This window comes from Camelus ferus, chromosome 2, assembly GCF_009834535.1.
Source record: "Camelus ferus isolate YT-003-E chromosome 2, BCGSAC_Cfer_1.0, whole genome shotgun sequence".
In the NCBI taxonomy this organism is placed as follows: domain Eukaryota; kingdom Metazoa; phylum Chordata; class Mammalia; order Artiodactyla; family Camelidae; genus Camelus; species Camelus ferus.
This window is the reverse complement of record NC_045697.1, coordinates 29,066,668-29,080,986: the sequence shown is the minus strand read 5'-3', so window position 1 is coordinate 29,080,986 and position 14,319 is coordinate 29,066,668.

Genomic DNA, 14,319 nt, shown 5'->3' with positions numbered 1-14,319 from the left:
TCTGTTCTGATTGGTCAGTGTCTGCTGTTGTCTATTTGTGTTTGCTATCTGCACCATTCTGGTTATTAAACATTTTTAATATCAGCTTCTTACTTGGTGCTTAAGTTGTAGCATATTGCTTAAGCATTTTTGTGACTCCATTTCCGCCTCTTGCCAGAGGCCACAAAACTCTGTGGTATTGGAGTAGGGGAAGCTTCTTACTGCGGTGACTGGCATCTAGAGATGGATAGGAGGAAGCTTAGAAGATGAGATAGCTCTGGACATTGGTGCTGAAATAGATCATCAGCCTATTAATGAGACTGGGGCCTGAATGGCACCATAAAAAAATCCTAAACTCATATAACTATTTGCTGACAATTACAGTTTTATGAGGGCAAAATTCATTTGTAGTCAATGTTATAAAAACTCCTTACAGTCACTCCTTGCAGGAAAACAGCTTGCTGTCACCTGCCCCAGGTGAGTGAATTTCAGATGAGTGAGCACCAGAGGAGTCTCTGGAAATTAGATGAAGAGGGATGTACTGGGAAATTGACAGAATTATAAAAAGCTGCTGCTTTAAGACTAAGCTTGCATCAGAGGAAGAACTCACAATAGATTTAACTATATAAAAATGTAAACTTTTTTGTTTAAAAAATCATAAAGTGGCTAACTACAAATCAAAAATATGTATGTTACAAAATTAGGCAGAAAAAAGCTTAATCTCTTTAATGTATAACTTACACCAGTTATTAATGTTGGGGGGGAGGCTGTTTAAAAGGGTAGAGAAAGCATTGTCTTTGTGCCCTAATTTAAAAAAAAATCTTATTGAGGTGCAGTTGACTTATACTGTTAGTTTCAGGTGTACAGCAAAGTGATTCAGTTATACATATATGTGAATTATATATATATTTTTTCTTTTCAGATTCTTTTCCATCATATGTCATTATAAGAAGTTGAATATAGGTCCCTGTGCTACACAGTAGGTCCTTGTTTATCTGTTTTATAAATAGTAACGTGTGTCTGTTAATCTCCAACCCCTAATTAATCCCTGTCCACCCTTTCCCATTTGGTAACCATAGTTTGTTTTCTAAGTCTGTGAATCTGTTTTTGGTTTGTAAATAGATTTTGCATCATATATATTTTTTAATTCCACATGTAAGTGATTTGATATTTACCTTTCTCTGCCTGACTCAATATGATGATCTCTAGGTCCATCATGTTGCTGCAAATGGCACTATTTCATTCTTTTCTATGACTAATATTCCATTATACACACACACACCCCTATATATATACCACTTCTTCTTTATCCAGTCATCTGTCAGTGGATGTTTAGGTTGTTTCCATGTCCTCACCGCTGTAAATAGAGCTGCTGTGAACATTGGAGTGCACTTATCTTTTCAAATTACAGTTTTCTCTGGGTATACGCCCAGGAGTGGGATTGCTGGATCATATGGTAAGTCTATTTTTAGTTTTTTAAGAAATCTCTATACTGTTCTCCATAGTGGCTGCACCAATTTATATTCCTGCCAACAGTGTAGGAGGGTTCCTTTTTCTCCACACCCTCTCCAGCATTTATTCTTTGTAGACTTTTTCATGATGGCCTTTCTGCCTGGTGTGAGGTGACACCTCATTGTAGTTTTGATTTGCATGTCTCTAATAATTAGCAATGTTGAGCACCTTTTCATGTGTCAGCTGGCCATCTGCATATTTTGTTTGGAGAACTGTCTATTTAGGTCTTCTGCCCATTTTTTGATTGAGTTGCTTGTTTTTTGATATTAAACTGCATGAGCTGTTTGTATATTTTGGAAGTCAGTGCCTTGTCAGTCATGTCATTTGCAAATATTTTCTCCCATTCTGTAGGTTGTCTTTTCATTTTGTTTATGGTTTCCTTTGCTGTGCACAAGATTTTAAGTTTAATTAGGTCCCATTTGTTTATGTTTGTTTTTATTTCCATTACTCTAGGAACTGGTTTGAAAAAAATATTGCTGAAATTTATGTCAAAGAATGTTCTGCCTATGTTTTCCCCTAGGAGTTTTATAGTATCTGGTCTTACATTTAGGTCTTTAATCCCTGTTGAGTCTCTGTTGAGTTTATTTTTATACATGGTCTTAGAGAATGTTCTAATTTTATTCTTTTACATGCAGCTGTCCAGTTTTCCCAGCACCACTTATTGAAGAGACTGTATTTTTCCATTGTATATTCTTGTCTCCTTTGCATAGATTAATTGACCATAAATGTGTGGGTTTATTTCTGAACTTTCTATCTTGTTCGATTAATCTATATGTTTGTTTTTGTGCCAGTGCCATACTGTTTTGATTACTGTAGCTTTGTAGTTTAGTCTGAAGCCAGGGAAAGTGATTCCTCCAGCTCCATTCTTCTTTCTCAAGATTATTTTAGCTATTCAAGGTCTTTTGTGTTTCCATACAAATTAAAAAAATTTTTTTTCCAGTTTTGTGAAAAATGTCATTGGCAATTTGATAGGGATTACACTGAATCTGTATATTGACTTGGACAGTATGGCCATTTTAACAGTGGTGAGTCTTCCAATCCAATGGGCCCTGATTTTTTTTTAATGGCCAAAGAACATGAGTAGACAGAACAGAGAAAGTAAATGTAAATGACTTAAATTTTTCCTGAAAAAAATTCTGCCCCATTGATAACTAGATAAGTTTAAATTAAAAAAAAAAAAAAAAAAGAAGTAACATATATAGTATGTTAGATGGTGGTAAGTGCTAGAAAGAAAAGTAAAGCCAGAGAGGGTAGGGTCTCAAAGATGGAGAATGGCAAGTACTCTTTTAGACAAGGTGGCCAGGGACGAGTAAGTAACTGAATGAGATGAAGGAGTGGGCCATGCAGATATCTTGGGAAAGGGCTTCTCAGTAGAGATGCCTGAAACTGCAAAGGCCCTGAGGCCAAAATGTGGCTGCTGTGTTCAAGGAACAGCAGAAAGGTTGAATGGCTAGAACAGAATAAGCAAGGTAGAGAGTAATAGAAGTAAGGTTAGAGAAAGGGTGTGAAGGCCAGATGATATAGGGCCCTGGAGGTCATTGTAAGAACTTCAGCTTCAACTTATAATAAAATTGGAAGCCACCAGAGGGTTTGGGGAAAGGAGGGTGTAATCTGCTGTATCCGTTTGCTAGGGCTGCTGTAACAAAATACCACAGACTGAGTGCCTTACACAACAGGAATTTAATTTCTCACAGTTCTGTTTTTTTTGTTGTTGTTGTTGTTTTTTTTGTTTTGTTTTTCAAGGGGAGGTAATTAGGTTTATTTATTTATTTTTTAATAGAGGTACTGGGGATTGAACCCATGCTAAGCACAGGCTCTACCACTGAGTTATACCCTCCCCCACCCCTAATTTCTCACAGTTCTGGAGGTTGCAAGTTCAAGATCAAGATGTGGGCAGGCCTGGTTTCTTCTGAGGCCCCTCTTCTTGGCTTGCAAATGGTCACCCTTCTGGCTTCATCCTTCCATGGTCTTTCCTCTGTGCATGTGGAGCCCTTGTGTCTCTCTGTATGTCAGTTTCCTCTTCTTATAAGAACACTAATCAAATTGGACTAGGGCCCAGCTCGATGCCTCGTTTAACTTAATCATTTCTTTAAAAGTTCTACCTCCAAATAGCCAAATAGAGTTACATTTTGAGGTACAAGGGGTTAGGGCTTCAACATATGAATTTGGGGGACACAATTCAGCCTCCAACAACTGATTTACAGTTTAACAGCATCATTCTCACTGCTGGGCTAAGAACAGACTCTAGGTTCCCAAGGGCAGAAGCTGGGAGACTGGGTAGGAGGTTATCACAACAACCCAGACAAGAGATAATAGTGGTGGGACCAGGTAATAGTGGTGGATGAAGTAGAAGGGGTTGGATTCTGATCATTTTGAGGATAGGTACAGCTGACTGGATTGATTGATGGATTGAATCCTGGATAGGAGAAAAAGATGGGAGTAAAGGATGACTCTAAGGATTTTAGCCTGAACAACTAGGGTAAAGGTTCTCAGTTATTGATGAGGGAAGAAGACATAGGTTTTTAGCAGGTATGGGGTTGGGGGGGCAGTAGTGATATCAGAATCTTTGTTATTTGGACATGTTAAAAATGAAATCCCTGTCAGACATCCAGTAGAGAGGTGGGGAAGGTAGTTGGATCTATGAGTCAAGTTCAGGGGAGAGCTCAAGGTGGATGTAAAGAATTTTGGAGTTAAATAAATTAATTAATTAATAAAAAGAATTTCGGAGTTATCAGCAGTTTTTAAGACTCTATGAGGTCACCAAGAAGGTGAGTGTGGATTGAAAACAGATGGAAACTATCATCGCCAGTCAGGATTCAATGCACTGGACAAATAGACCGCTGACAAGCAAACTAATTGGCACAATATTGCACGAAAGCCCCTTGGAAGTATATATTGAGAATCTTAAAAATAGCTTTGGTGGGTGTTCATTCTCCCTTTGACCACCCAGCATCTGAACCTCTTTATGAAATAAAATCCACTTCCTACCATGGAAGTTAAACTTGCCAAGAACTTGTTTTCCTAGTCTCCCTTGTGGCTCCAATCTAGGCTTTACCTAGCAGATATATGACCTGGATCGAGTGCCGCTGATGTATAGAAATGGGGACTTTATGAAACACCTCCTGGCAAAGATGGCAGCAACAGAGGTGGCAGATGAGTTGGTTCTGGGGCCTGTGTCCACTGTCCAAGCTCTACAATATCTGTACTAAAGACTGTAGAGTCCGTGCCCTGCAGTGATGGCCATGCTGAATTGATATGATCAGCTCTGTCATGCAATTGGAGGCATTGTTCCTGGCCAGGGTTGTCTTGTCTGCCCTGAGATTCTGTGCACTACTCACAGGCCTTTCAATAAAGTAAAATTAGTTAATTAATTCTGCATAAATGAGTCAGAGTTGGGTTTTTGTTGCAACTAACACTTGATTTTTTAAAAAGTCAAATCTTTTTTAAAAATTAGATCTTTGGACTCAGTAATTCTGCTCCAAGAACAAGGCTGTATAAAATTCTAAGATTTATCTTCTTTCTTTGCATTTATCACCTTCTAACATACCAGGTATTTGACTTCCCCCACAAGAATGGGAGCTGCGTGAGTGAAGGGTTATTTGTCTGTTTTGTCCACTACGACATCCCCGTGGGCAGCGGACTCTAAGATGGCACCAGTGATCCCCATATGCTGGTGTTCTGCCCTGTGTAATCGCATCCCTGGAGTGTAGGCTGGATGTATGGACTTGCTTCTAACAAATTGAATACAGCAAAAGTGTCACTTTGACCTTAGGCTATGAAAAGTCAGTGACTTCTGCCTTGAGAATTCTTTCTCTCTCTTAGACCACTTGCACTGGGGGAAGCCAGCGGCCATGTTGTGGGGCAGCCTGGTGGAGACATCTCAGCAGCAAGGAAGTGAAGGAGGCCTCCAGGCAAGAGCTAGCAAGGAACTGAGGCCCTTAGCTCAACAGCCGTGAGGAAGAGAGGCCCATGCGAGTGAGTTTAAAAGTAGATACTCTTCTAACTGAGTCTTCAGATGAAACTATGGCCCAATGGTAGTACAACCTCATGAGAGACCTTACATCAGAGGCACTTACGCATGCCATGTCCAGAGTCGTGACTTACAGAAATTGTGAGATAGTAAATGTTTGTTGATTGAAATTGCTACGTTCTGGGGTAACTTCCTATTCAATGGTAGATAACTAGTATACCCCAGCACATAAAACAGTGCTCTGTAGACACTAGCTGAATGAGTGAATAACAAATATATAGCTAGATGCAGAAGAAAATAGAAAGAAAATATCCGAAATCATTGATAGTGATTGTCTCTGGATAGATCTGTAGGTCTATGGATGATGATTTTTAAGTATTTATCATTCTCATACTTTGTCCCAGCTTTTTATTGTGATATAACGCAAAGGCATAAGACTGCATAAAAGAACAGCTTGATGGAATATTATAAAATCAGGACCAATGTAACCAGGTGAAAGAATAGAACATTGCCTGCATCCCAGAATCATGAGATTCTTTTTAAAAACTTTTTTTCTGCATAGTCCCCCCTCCAAATCCATGTATAACTTTTTTTCTATCAATTCTTTTTTCATGTTTAAATACACATAGCATACAATTCACAATTTTAACCATTTTTAAGCATACAGTTCAGTAGCGTTAAGTATATTCACATTGTTGTGCAACCAAAATCAACCTCTAGAACTTTTTTTCATCTTCCCAGACTGAAACTTTGAACCCTTTAAATGCTAACTCCTTATTTCTCCTTCCCTTCAGGCCCTGACAACCACCATTTTGCTATCTGTCTCTATGAATTTGACCACTAGGTAGCTCATACCTAGGGGAGTTACAGAGTATTTGTTCTCTTTATGAATTACTTCTTAAATTTAAAAAGCTAATTAGCATTTACAAAAGAAAATTGAACTCATAAGAACCAGTTAAATTTGGTTGAATCCCCATGATGCACAGGGATTGACAGTTCAAACAGGATTTAATCTGCTCCCTCAATGTCTCAACAGGACAAGACTTAGCAATTTCTTGGCAAAGACATATTTTTTGTATATTCTTACCGTTCCCATTTCCTCAAACCATTGTGGATGAGAGTGGAGCAGAAGTTCCAGAACAGAGGAAATATTTAGGGATGCCAAAACATCACAGTGGACCTGTCACCTCACCCCAGTCACCCTTGGCCTGGAAATGTTCATACCAGGACAAGAACTACAATAGGACTATTAATAATTAATTATACCAGTTAGCATTTCTTAAACACTTACTGTAGTCTAGGTCCCATTTAAGAGCCTTATATGTATTAACTCATTCAGTCTTTACAGCAGTTCATTGTGGGACAGATATACCCATTATAACCATTAACCTCATTTTGCAGATGAGGAAATTGAGGCACAAGGAAGTTGAGTAACCTACTCAAGATCACACAGTAGAAAGTGGAGCTGGTTTCGTGTTTCCTGAAGTAGGCTTGTAGCACTATAAAGTTCCCTCTTAGAACTGTCTTTGCTGTGTCCCAGAGGTTTTGGATCATTGTGTTTTTGTCTTCATTTGTCTCAAAGTATGTTTTTTATTTCCTCTTTGATTCCGTCAGTGAGCCACTGGTTGTTTAATAGCATATTGTTTAGCCTCCACATGTTTACAGTTTTTGCAGTTTTTTTCTTGTAGTTGATTTCTAAACCTCATAGCACTGTGGTCAGAAAAGATGCTGAGTACGATTTCAGTTTTCATAAATATACTGAGGCTTGCTTTGTGGGCCAGCATGTGATCAATTCTGGAGAATGTTCCGTGTGCACTTGAGAAGAATGTATATTCTGTTGCTTTTGGATGGAATGCTCTATAGCTATCAATTAAGTCCATCTGGTCTAATGTGTCCTTTAAGGTTGGTTTTTCCTTATTGATTTTCTGTCTGGATGATCTGTCCATTGATGTAAATGGGGTGTTAAGGTCCCCCACTATTTATTGTGTTATTGTTGATTTCTCCTTTTATGTCTGTTAACAATTGCCTTATATATTGAAGTGCTCCTGTACTGGGTGCATATATATTTACAATTGTTATATCTTCTTCTTGGATTGATCTCTTGAGCATGTAGTGTCCTCTTCATCTCTTGTAACAATCTTTATTTTAAGATATGTTTTGTCTGATATAAGTATTGCTACTCCAGCTTTCTTTTGGTTTCCATTTGCATGGAATATCTTTTTCCATCCCCTGACTTTCAGCCTGTATGTATCTCTAGCTCTGAAGTGGGTCTCTTGTAGATAGCATATATATGGGTCTTGTTTTTGTATCCATTCAGCCAACCGTGTCTTTTGGTTGGTGCATTTAATCCATTCATGTTTAAGGGAATTAATAATATGTATGTTCTTATTGCCATTTTGTTGATTGTTTTGGGTTTGTTTTTATAGGTCTTTTTTCCCCCTTTCTTCTTTTTGTTCTCTTTCCTTGTGGTTTGATGACTGTAGAGTTACAATGGTTTGCAGTTACCATTGGGCTTTGGTATAGAAGTCTATATATATATATATACAAGATTATATGAAGTTGCTGATATTGTAATTTCAAATGCATTTTAGATACCCTGCATTTGTACCCTCCTCCCCTCATGATTGCTTTTCTTGTTTCTAGTTGTGGCCTTTTCTTTTTTTACCTAGAGAAGTTCCTTTAACATTTGTTGTAAAGCCAGTTTGGTGGTGCTGAATTCTTTTAGCTTTTGTTTATCTGTGAACTCTTGATTTCTCCATCAAATCTGAATGAGAGCCTTGCTGGATAGAGTATTCTTGGTTGTTTTTCCCTTTCATCACTTTAAATATATTGTTCCACTCCCTTCTGGCCTGTAGAGTTTCTGCTGAAAAATCAGCTGATAACCTTATGGAAGTTCCCTTGTATGTTATTTGTTGCTTTCTCTTACTGATTTTAATATTTTCTCCTTATCTGTAATTTTTGTCAGTTTGATTACTGTATGCCTTGGTGTGTTCCTCTTTAGGTTGATCCTGTGTGGAACTCTCTGTGCTTCCTGGATTTGGGTGACTGTTTCCTTTCCCAAGTTAAGGAAGTTTTCAGCCATAACTCTTCAAATATTTTCTCAGGTCCTTTCTGTCTCTCTTCTCTTTCTGGGACCCCTGTAATGCAAATATTAGTGCACTGTATGTTGTCCCAGAGTTCTCTTAAACTATCCTCATTTCTTTTCATTCTTTTTTCTGTTCTGTAGCTGAGATTTCCACTAATTTGTCTTCTAGCTCATTGATCTGTTCTTCTGCCTCATTTAGTCTATTTTTGGTTCCTTCTAGTGTGTTTATTTCAGTAATTGCTTTCTTCAACTCTGTTTGGGTATTTTTTATATTTTCTAACTCTTTGCTAAAAACTTCTCCCTGTGCAACTGTACTCCTTCTGAGACCTCTGAACATCTTCACCATAATTACTCTGAACTCTTTCTCAGGTAGATTGCCTATCTTCTCATCACTTATTTCTTCTTCTGGGATTTAATCTTGTGCCTTGGCCTAGAAGATATTCCTCTGCTGCTTCATATTGTCTAAATTTCTATTTGTATTTTTAGGTAGGTTAGTTATGTTTCTCAACCTTGGGGAAGTGGCTCTCTGTGGGAGATGTCCTATGCATCCCAGCAGTACACTCCTCTCTTGTCACCCAAGGACCGTGGTCCAGCCAGTCCCAGTGTAGTCAGGCCTGTGTTTGTGTATTCCTTCCACAAGCTTTGGGACTGTTGTTTTCTTACTTCTGGTATCTGGCCCCTGTTGGATGAGGCTGGATTAAAGGCTTATGCAGGTTTCCTGGCAGGAGGAGTTGGGGCCTGCCCACAGCTGGGTGGAGCTGGGTCCTGGCCCTCTGGTGAGTAGAGCTGTGCCTAGGGGTGTGCCTTGAGGTGGCTGTGGGCTCAGGAAGTCTGCTAATGGGTGGGGCTCTGTTCCCACCCAGTATGTTGTTTGGCCTGAGGTGTACCAGCACTTAAGCCTACAGGCTGTTAGGTGGATCCAGGTCTTGGTGCTAATGACTCAAGCAAAATGTCAGCCTCCAGGAAAGCTCATGTAGATGAACACTCCCCAGATGTCCACTACCAGCTCTTATGTCCCCAGGGTGAGCCACAGCTGACCTCTTTCTCCCCAGGAGAACTTCCAAAACCATTAGGCAAGTCTGGCCCAGGTTCCTATGAAATCACTGCCTCTGCCCTTGGACCTGGCATGTGTGAGGTTCTATGTGCACTTCCCAAGAGAGTGAAGTCTCTGTTTCCCCCAGTCCTGTGGGGCTCCTGCAGTTAAGCCCCGCTGGTCTTCAAAACCAGATGCTCTGGGATCTCCTCCTCCCAATGCCAGAATCCCGGGCTGGGGAGCCTGACATGGGGCTCAGAAGTCTCACTCCTGTGGGAGGGCCTCTGTGACTTAATTATTCTTCAGCTTGTGGGTTGCCCACCTCGGGGGTCATGGGGCCTAATTATATTGTGAGCACATCCCTCCTACCATCCTGCTGAGGTTCCCTCTTTATGCTTCCAGTTGAAGAGGATCTTTTTTGGTAGGTTCCAGTCTTTTTATTTTTTACTGATGGTTGTTTACCAGTCAGTTGTGGTTTTGTTGCAGTTGTGAGGAAAGGTGAATTTGTGGTCCTACTACTCCGCCATCTTGACTGAAATTCTCAAGTGGAGCTGTTTTCAATGCCAGCAGTTTGACCATTGCCCTCGCTCCACACAGTGGTTCTCAAACATGAGTGCGCATCAGGGGGCCTGTTGAAACCGATTGCTGGGCCCACCTCAGAATTTCTGATTCAGTAGCTCTTAGATGGAACCCCAGAATTTCTAACACATTCCTAAGTGTGTGTTGCTGCTGGTCTGGGAACCCCATACTGAAAACTATGGCTCCTAACAAAGAGTTAAAAGTAACTACATTTACTATGAATCAGGCACCTTATAAGAACAGCAACACTGTGAGGGTTGTTCCCATTTTACAACTCAAGAACTGAGAGTCAAAAAGATTAAGGGTCTGCTCAAGTTCACAGAGGTGGATTGCTGCTGCAGCCCGTGTTCAAGACCAGCTTGCTGAATGCCAAAGTCCCTGCCTCCGACACCCACTGTCTCACTGACAGAGCCGGATTGGGTGTTCCAGACAGGATAGGATTGGGCACCTCTTCAAAGCAATGTTCAGTAAATATTTGTCATTATTTTAATGGAGGCAGGAGAAATTCCTATTAATAGAATTATACACACCACACACATATATCTTTAAGGTTAAAAAAATAGAATGAATCCCCTGCATTGGATGGCACCTAACATTTTAACCTCTGAGACAGTGACTTTCATTTTATATTATTTCTGTCACTCATAACTGGGTGGTAGTCAATCATTCATAGGCATTAAGGTTGACTTAATGGATGTAGTTTCAAAGTCTTGTTCAACATTTTTGTTTCTTTTTTCTTTTCTGATTTTCATGTTGGCTTAATATTTACTTCATTTCTAAAGTTCTTTTTATATTTATCAAAGCAGACACATTCTGAGAAAAACTAGTAAAGGGTTTAAGTTTCAGACTTTCAGTTGGTTTTAGGAACCAGTCTTGTATTGGTATTGACTGATTCGTCTCAGAGTTGGTGGGGTCTTTAATTGGACTACTTGCAATAAACAAGAACCCAGAGAAGAGTTTTTGCTTCTCATTCAAGGTTGCTGTCTACTTTGGCAAGATAGGGACAAGTTTATATTATATAAAGAATGTTGTGTAGATACCTGGATTAATTGGTGCCCTATACTCTATTTTTTCCCACTGTTGTTGTGATCCACACTTTTGGCTACCCAACCAAAATCTTCCTTGGCAACAGAGCTCTGCTGTTTGTTCAGTATTGGGATTGCAACAATGTGGTAAGGGAAGGTGGACCCCTTTCCAGCCCCAGGGGGAAAAATCTGATTGCTCTAAAACCAGTTATGCAAAGGTGTGGTCTAACCTTTGTCAGTGACTGGTTTAGGGGTGTGTAACCAATTGACCAAGTTTGGGTCAATGAGATGTACAAGGAATACTGCTGGGGCTTCTGGGAAAGATTTTGCTCCCTGATAAAAGTAGGGAAAGCCATTCTACTTCTTTTTCTTTCTCATTGCAAAATTTTTTTATTACTTGTTCCATTTGCAGAACATTCTAAAAAATACTGAAAGTAACTGCCTAATTCTCTAGTAAGTGTTGAATCAAATAATAAAACTTGTCTCCACAAAGGATAGAATTCTGTAGCTCTGACCCCACAGCAGTTGCCCAAGATGAGGCAGGGACTGGAACACTTGGAGTCCACCCCTAGGGACAAAGAACACTTGGATGTTGGTTTGCTCTCTGCCTAGTAGCTGGTCTCTGGATGTTGGCCCAGTTATCTGATATGAGAATCTCAGTTGCTATATGATCTACAGCTAAGTTACATGTGAAGGCTCAGATAGGCTTACAGCTTAAATAACTTCCCACAAAAGCAGCCATTAAGGATTCGATGTAGCTGGTGAAGAATAACAAATCTCTATCTCTAAGTAGGTTTTCTGGATTACAGGGACACCTCTGGGCTATACTAGGCCCTTGCAACTGTTCGATTACTGCTATAGTCGTGCACCACTTATTCATTAAATAATCAAGCAAACAACGACTATCACATCAACTTTGGCCTCGAATTCACTTCGACCCAGCCCAAGACTCTCAGGGATGGGGGAAGAGCTCTGTTACAAATATCCAAGATCTTGGAACAAAGCACTTCACTTGCTTTGGATTTATATATCAACCTTCTAGCCTTGGGACCTGCAAGTGGAGTTAGTCTGTAAATGACAAAATTAATCAGGCTCCAACGACAGTCTTCAGACCAGATATAGGGCAAAGAAAACTTTTTTTCTCGTTTATAGCCATAAAAGAGAACTCAAGGGCAGAGTTTGTCAAAATGCTGTTCCCCCCAAACTCAAGAAGAACCAGACTTTTATTGTCTCCATGAAGATACTGAATTGTTTTACAATTTATGATTCTGAATTATTCTTGCCTAGTGTTTCTCAACTATAAAAATCAACCTAGTCTCCCTTCAAAGCTTTCTCACACTGAAGTTTTATATCCCCACCAGCCAAGATTTAGTTAGTTTTGCTTCCTGTAGTTTGATGAATGAAAGCAATAACTATATGGAATAATCTTTTTTGAACCAAAGCCACTTCTCCATTCTGCTGTATCCCCTGGAGACAACTCCCCCTCCCCTAATTTGAGAATGGGTGTTCAGGTCTTGAATAATCCTAAACCTTGCATTTTCAACCTGTGGTGTGTCACTTATTTCTAAATGTGATTAAGGTACATACAGTGTAAAGTAGAAATTTTATTGCATTTGGATTGCTGTGACTTGGATAAGGAAACCTGTAGAAAAGAAAGAGATCTTTCATTACATCTCTCATAATCTCCATCCTTACTTTTCTCCTATCTGCTTATTTTTATTACTTTACTCCCCTCAACTGGCATGAATTATTGGCTACAAATCAGTGTATACTTTCCTTTTATTATACTTTCCCTTAGATAACTAGAACTTTATTGCTTATTCTATGAATCTTTCTTTTAATATGAAGAGCCTGTGACTTCAATTAAATTAAAACATTATTTTGTCAAGTATCTACTACATGCCTATCATAGGGTGAATTGTGTCCCCAAAAGGATATGTTGAAGTCCTAACCCGCATATCTGTGCATGTGACCTTATTTGGAAATAGGATCTTTGCAGATGTAATCAAGTTAAGATGAGGTTCTAGTAGATTAGAGTGGGTCCTTAATCCAATGACTAGTGTCCTTATGAGAAGAAAGAAATTTGGATACAGAGACAGACTCAGAAGAAGAACACCATATGAAGACAGAGGCAGAGATGGGAGAGCTAGAGCTACAAGCCAAGGAACACCAGGAATTGTGGGCAAACACCAGAAGCTGGAAGAGGCAAGGAAGCATTGTCCCCTTGAAACTTCAGAGACAGCATCGTCCTGCAGACACTTTGGTTTTTTACTTCTCACCTCTAGAACTGTGGGACAATAAATTTCATTAGTTTTAAGCCACCAAGTTTGCAGTGCTGTGTTACAGCAGCCTTTGGAAACCAACACAACACCCAACTTGATGATGAGATGTATGAAGATAAGTAAGATACAATTTCTGTCATCAAGATCCTCACAATCTAAGACAGCTGTGGACATTTTTAAATTACAAAATTGTAGTGCTTGGTGTGAACATAGAAATCTGTACATGCTGTAGAGACAACACAAAGGAGGGAGTGATAAACAAACTGGGAGAACAGCAGAGGCTTTACTTAATGTGAATATTTTTAATTCTTCAAAATTTTGTCTTGATATACAAAAGCACTGACTTTTTTTTAGTGAATCCTCTTTCTCTTTTTTGTTTGGCTCCTTCCTTCCTTTCTCCCCTTTCAACTAGTTTCAATCAGCACCCTTACCCCAGCTAACCTTGTTAATACTCTGGTATTTATTCTTCCACATTTTTCTTCAAGCTTAGGTAATCAATCATATTTATATACATATATATTTTGTCATTGTTTATTTTATAAAAATGTCATCATATTGTAGATATTTTACATATATTTCTTTTCTCTACAAAATCTTGTAGAAAGCCCTCCATTTCAATTGCTATATCTCTAAATATTCTTTTTATTGACTGCATTAAAATTCCATCCTATAAATATACCATATTTTACCCAACCATTTCCCTGTTGATGGGAATTATAAGTATTAGAGATCTCTGGACGTATATTCTTGCCTTCCTTGGCTTCTATTTCTGTGGGCTAGATTCCCAGGTGTGGAATTTTTGTGGTGTAGGACATACTTTTAATACTTTAAAATGTTGCCAGGTTGCTTCCCAA